The sequence below is a fragment of the Erpetoichthys calabaricus genome, chromosome 5 (genome assembly GCF_900747795.2).
Source record: "Erpetoichthys calabaricus chromosome 5, fErpCal1.3, whole genome shotgun sequence".
Lineage (NCBI taxonomy): Eukaryota > Metazoa > Chordata > Cladistia > Polypteriformes > Polypteridae > Erpetoichthys > Erpetoichthys calabaricus.
Genome location: NC_041398.2, coordinates 17,450,169 through 17,456,168, shown reverse-complemented (window position 1 = coordinate 17,456,168; position 6,000 = coordinate 17,450,169). Strand labels below are relative to the sequence as shown.

Sequence of the window (6,000 nt, the reverse complement as noted above, 5' to 3'; positions counted from 1 at the left end):
GATCTACATGCTGTCAAATAAACGAACCACACGCCATGGCGCAACGTTAGGGGCTTCGCCTCTAGCGCTGACGTCCGAGGTTTGATTCCCGAGAGGGAGTGCATTAGAGTGTGTACGCCTGATGAGCCCAGAATTAAGGCGAAACACGTGTCGTGTACTCTTTGCATTATTTGACAATAAACTATTTCAACCATATATATATATATACTGTATAGACCTAACATAACACAGATTACAGACACATTTTCCTACATGGTAATGGACCAACCACAATGTAATGAACAGGCGCAACAGCCTTGAAGAGGGTGAATTAGGATGCAGGGTGGAAGAGTAAGACGACAATACAGAGGCAGAGGAAGGGGAGGTCGAGTACACAGGGTTGCTCCTGATGAAAAAAGGACCACCATTGTGGACCACGTTCTCAATCATGTTCTCACAATGGCTAGGGCTGGTCAAGGGTACAGCCTAATATTGGGCAAATTGCTGTGTCCTCAATCATACAAACATTTCGGCAGGTGAACAGGTGGGTACTGTAATGTAAAAATATGTTTATTGTAAAGCTTCAAAGAGTTTGCAGAAACCTGCTTTTCTGTTTATTTTCATTCTGTACTTGATGCTGTATCATCCACTAGTATATTTACTGTTTGTATTTTCTCCATTTTACAATACTGTCCAAATAGGACTACAAGACTACCTCACAGGGCTGGTCGAAGGCATCTTTTTACTATTCAACAAGAGGAGGCCATTTGTGCCGTAGTGGTTCTAAATAACGCCATTCGACTACAGGAGATCCAGAGAGCTGTGATTGAAGACAACAATGTATTTGAGAAGATCCCCTTTGTAAGCATCTCAACAATTGACAGAGTGCTGAAAAGACCCCAAATCAACAGGAAACAAACTTTCAGGGTCCCATTTGAAAGAAATGATGACAGAGTAAAGGAGCTGCGTTGCCAACATGTTCAGGTAAAATATTTATGTACATACTGTAATCTACAGTAAACAGTACAACTTTAGTTATATGTCTTCTTCTTCTTCTTCTTTCATCTGCTCCTGTTAGGGATTGCCACAGCGGATCATCTTCTTCCATATCTTTCTGTCCTCTGCAACTTGTTCTGTTACACCCATCACCTGCATGTACTCTCTCACCACATCCATAAACCTTCACTTAGGCCTTCCTCTTCTCCTCTTACCTGGCAGCTCTATCCTTAGCATCCTTCTCCCAATATACCCAGCATCTCTCCACTGCCAAACCAACGCAATCTCGCCTCTCTGACTTTGTCTCCCAACTGTCCAACTTGAGCTGACCCTCTAATGTCCTCATTTCTAATCCTGTCCATCCTCGTCACACCCAATGCAAATCTTAGCATCTCTAACTCTGCTACCTCCAGCTCTGTCTCCTGCTTTCTGGTCAGTGCCACTGTCTTCAACCCATATAACATAACTGGTCTCACTACCATCCTGTAGACCTTCCCTTTCACTCTTGCTGATACCCGTCTGTCACAAATCACTCCTGACACTCTTCTCCACCCACTCCACCCTGCCTGCACTCTCTTTTTCACTTCTCTTCCACAATCCCTGTTACTCTGTACTGTTGATCCCAGGTATTTAAACTCATCCACCTTTGCCAACTCTACTCCTTGCATCCTCATCATTTCATTGACCTCCCTCTAATTTACACACATGTATTCTGTCTTGTTCCTACTGACCTTCATTCCTCTCCTCTCCTCTCCAGCCAGCCAGCCAGCCAGCCAGCCAGCCAGCCAGCCAGCCAGCCAGCCAGATAGATAGATAGATAGATAGATAGATAGATAGATAGATAGATAGATAGATAGATAGATAGATAGATAGATAGATAGATAGATAGATAGATAGATAGATAGATAGATAGATAGATAGATAGATAGATAGATACTTCATTAATCCCAAGGGGAAATTCACATTCTCCAGCAGCAGCATACTGATACATAAACAATATTAAATTAAAGAGTAATAAAAATGCAGGTATAACAGACAATAACTGAATGTCTGAAGCTGCTCCTCCCTCTGGAGATGACAATGTACAGTGGATGCAGCGGATTCTCCATGATTGACAGGAGTCTGCTCAGCGCCCGTCGCTCTGCCATGGATGTCAAACTGTCCAGCTCCATGCCAACAATAGAGCCTGCCTTCCTCACCAGTTTATCCAGGCGTGAGGCGTCCCTCTTCTTTATGCTGCCTCCCCAGCACACCACCGTGTAGAAAAGGGCACTCGCCACAACCATCTGATAGAACATCTGCAGCATCTTATGGAATGGATGATGTCACCAGCTATTTCCACGTTTGCCCGAGGAGGGATGTAAACAATAGCAACAATGACATGTCCAAACTCTCTGGGCAAGTAATAGGGACGCAGACTTATGGCCAACAGTTTGATGTCCCTGCAGCAAGTGGAGATTTTAACGTTAACATGTCCAGAGTTGCACCATCTTGTATTGACATAGAAAGCGAGTCCTCCTCCTTTGTGCTTCCCGCAGGTACTTGAGTCTCTGTCCGCTCTAACTGTGATAAACCCAGGTAGCTCCACGTTAGCATCTGGGATGTTAGTTGTAAGCCACGTTTCACTAAAACACAACAAACTGCATTCTCTGTAGGTCCTGACATTTTTCACCAGTGCAGCCAGTTCGTCGATTTTACTTGGTAGTGAGTTCACATTTCCCAGGATCACAGAAGGCACCAAAGGTTTGTAGCGCCAATTTCTCGCTAAATGCTTGGCTTTTATCTTAGCACCGGCTCTGCTGCCATGATACCGTCTTCCTACCTCGTCAGATAAATAGGGAACCACACCGGCACGGGCATTTGTTCTCAGCGCTTGAAGCTGACTACTTCAATAGATGAGTAGACAGTAGACAGATTGGGAGATCATGGGGGTCATGAGGTCACTGGAAAGAGGAGTGTGGCACTCCCAATATCACTGCAAAAGGACGAAGGTCTAAGTCTTTAGAGTCCTGGGGCTTCCTGTCTTGCTATATGGTTGTGAGACACGGATTCAATCCAGTGACCTGAGACAAAGACTGGACTCCTTCAGTAGGCTACTATGTCTCTTTGGAGAATCCTTGGAAGTTACACACACTCAATGGAGCCTCTGTTAGGCTGTACCTTTGCCTTTGTCTTGCCCCGGTCTTTGCGGTTGTGGGATATTTTTGTGTTTTGTGTTTATTTTGTGACACTAGTCGTACGCAGTTTTCCAGCAGCATTAGTGTATGATCGCATTTCACTGATCAACATTAGATCAGTAATGGAAAACCTTTCCCAGCATTACAGCTATACCTTTTTTCCTCCCCTCTTTGTAAGTGCTGCGTTGTTCTGTGGCTTTTCCCCACTGTTGGTTAACAGTGCCCATGTCAGCCATCGGAGGAAGTGTGGAAAAAGGGCAGGTAATAGACTGCAAGATCACCCCCAGCCTACCCAGAAGGGGTTGGGTTAGGGCTGACTTCACCCAATAGTATTTTTAGTCGACCATTAAAAAACATGTGTACCAAGTTTCATGAAATGTGACGTGTTGCTGGAACATACATACGCACATTGACTTATATATATATAGATGATGATAAGTCCAAAGTTGGTCCATTCATCAGAGAACTTATGAACACTGAACTTCTTATCAGTTTTCGAAATGGCATTGAGGCTACAGTTAAGATCCAGAGGAAGTCTTTGTGAAGCCTTCTAAGGTTGATCATTTTCCTATTTGTGTGGTAACTAATGCCAGTGCCTACATTATAGTCTTTAAAAGCCTCAGTGATCTTGATGGAGAACATCAGGCTGAACAGAGTCAGCACCAAGACACAGCCCTGCTAAACACCATTTAAGAGAGTGAAGGACTCCTGTGCATCACCATTGTCCTGAACTTTAGCTTGAATAATCAAGGGAGTGCCACACCATGGTAATGAATTTCTTTAGTCATGATTATCAAAAACTTCTTTCTGCTAACAGTGTGGAAAGCCTTCGTCAAACTGATATAGCAACAAAACAGATGAACATTTTGCCCCTTGCATTTCTCTTGTAGCTGCCTAACAGCAAGCACCATATTGACAGCCCCACAATCTTCCCAGAATCTACACTGGGCCTCAGGAAAGAGTTCCTGGTTAAGATGTAAAGTAATGTGATGAAGACAAAGCCTGGGGAGAATCTTAAATGTGACAGACAGCAAGGATACACCACTGAGGTTATCACAGAACTAACAATGTCCCTTGTGTGATTGATGCCTCTTTGAAGTTCTGTGGATTTGTATCTTGTTGCCACATAATTTGGAAAAGCTGTTCTCTTACCACTGCACCACCTTCTCTGTAAACTTAAGCAGGTATTGCAACTAACCCAAGTGCTTTACTTACATACCATACAGAGGGAACAGAAGGAAGGAAAATGGAGCACACCTCCTTCAAACAATCATCCATTGCCCCCCTGTCACCAAAAGTCTGTTGCAGACCTGCCAGTAGAGCTTCTCTAGGCTGTGGACACCTGGTAAGAAACTGAAACTGAAGAAGTCATTAGATGACCACACATTTCAGACAACAAACAGCAGTCAACTTGACCACAACAAAGAAACTCTGGAGTACTTCTACCATGAAACACTGAATGATGCAAAGAAATGTCACATTGCAATTCGTCTTGAAAAGAACTGTTCATTCAGCCTTCATCAAATCCACCTAAACCAGTTAAGGCCTGTGGAGGCTGGAGCTTATTTGCTGACACAGGCAGAAGTTATTATTATTATTATCATCATCATCATTCTCAAGGTCACTGAATCCAATTCAGGATCACAGGAGACTGGAGCCAATCCTGGCAGCAATGAGTGGTTTGCTAGTTTGTCCTTTTTAATAATTATTAAGCTGTATTAATTTATTTGACATTAACTGTTTGGGCCATTGGAAATCAATTATAATGATTCTCCCTCCGTCCAGTAGATGGCAGTGTTAACGAGCCTGGCACGACTTTTCTAACACCAGCCCATCGAGTCGCCCTTTGATGACTCGTTTTGTTTCTGTTTGTTTAATTTCGGTGGCGGGCTGCTCGGCCTGCCATTTGAGACACGGGGTCTGTACTTCAGAGACAAAGGCGAACTGAAGAAGGGGAGAAGGAAAGAAAACTGAAGAGGAAGATAATCGGTAAGCATTAGGAGAATCGAACTGGAAAGGGACTACCGGGTGGGAGATGAAATGAATGTGTGGGCGATGAATGCTGAGAAAGGGAAGTAAAAACGAAGAAATAGAGAAGGACGAGAGAGAACGTCGCGGCAGTTTGCGGATGTCCGTCCGTTTTGGTGATGAACTATTAGGGCCCAAACAGGCCATGAATCATATATTTTTGTGCGAAAACTATTGGTATACATGTGAACACTTTTGGTTTATGAATATTTTACTCACGGTTTGCAAGTGTACCGTACTGGTTTCATTGTTATTAACTGTATTGTTTCGCGTCCGTATATTATCAGTTTGTGCGTGGACTCTATCGATTTGTATATGAATACCACTGGTTTGTATATGAACTGTATTGATTTGCGTGTGCACATCACTGGTTCCAGTACGTTTGTTATTGGTTTGTGAGTGAACTGCATCGGTTTGCGTATGAATTATATTGGCTTGCGTTCTGTGCCGGTCTAACAATGGACTTGTGTTTGCACTATATTGGTTTCATGCACGGCATATCGCGTGGATAACATGTCTGTTTTTCGCTTGAACTCTATTGGCTGTATGTGTGGACTATGTCGGTTTCTCGTACGAAAGTACTTGGTGGTAATTATTACTGTTTTAACAGAATCTACCCACGAGTCTGAAATGAGCACAAGGCTGAAGCTAGCTGCGTATTCGGCCGTTTTCTTATTCGCTCCCAGCTACATGCTTACTTGCATCTCGCGACTGAACTTTTCCACACAGCTTTTTCAAACAAGATACTTATTCTAAAGGCAAACTGATCTACATTTAGACAGTACTGGTTACATTTTTTTTTTTTTTTTTTGCCTAGCGC

At 43.4% G+C, this 6,000-nt stretch overlaps 1 protein-coding gene across 1 annotated transcript in view; it reads left to right on the top strand.

Annotated features, from left to right (window-relative positions):
* Positions 1-5,044: 5,044 nt before the first annotated feature.
* Positions 5,045-6,000, top strand: part of LOC114641767 (gastrula zinc finger protein XlCGF26.1-like) — a 32,824-nt gene continuing 31,868 nt past the window's right edge. Inside the window, exon 1 of the mRNA XM_028790788.2 lies at positions 5,045-5,141. The gene's annotated coding sequence lies outside the window, so the exon portion shown is untranslated. The remainder of the gene's footprint in view (positions 5,142-6,000) is intronic.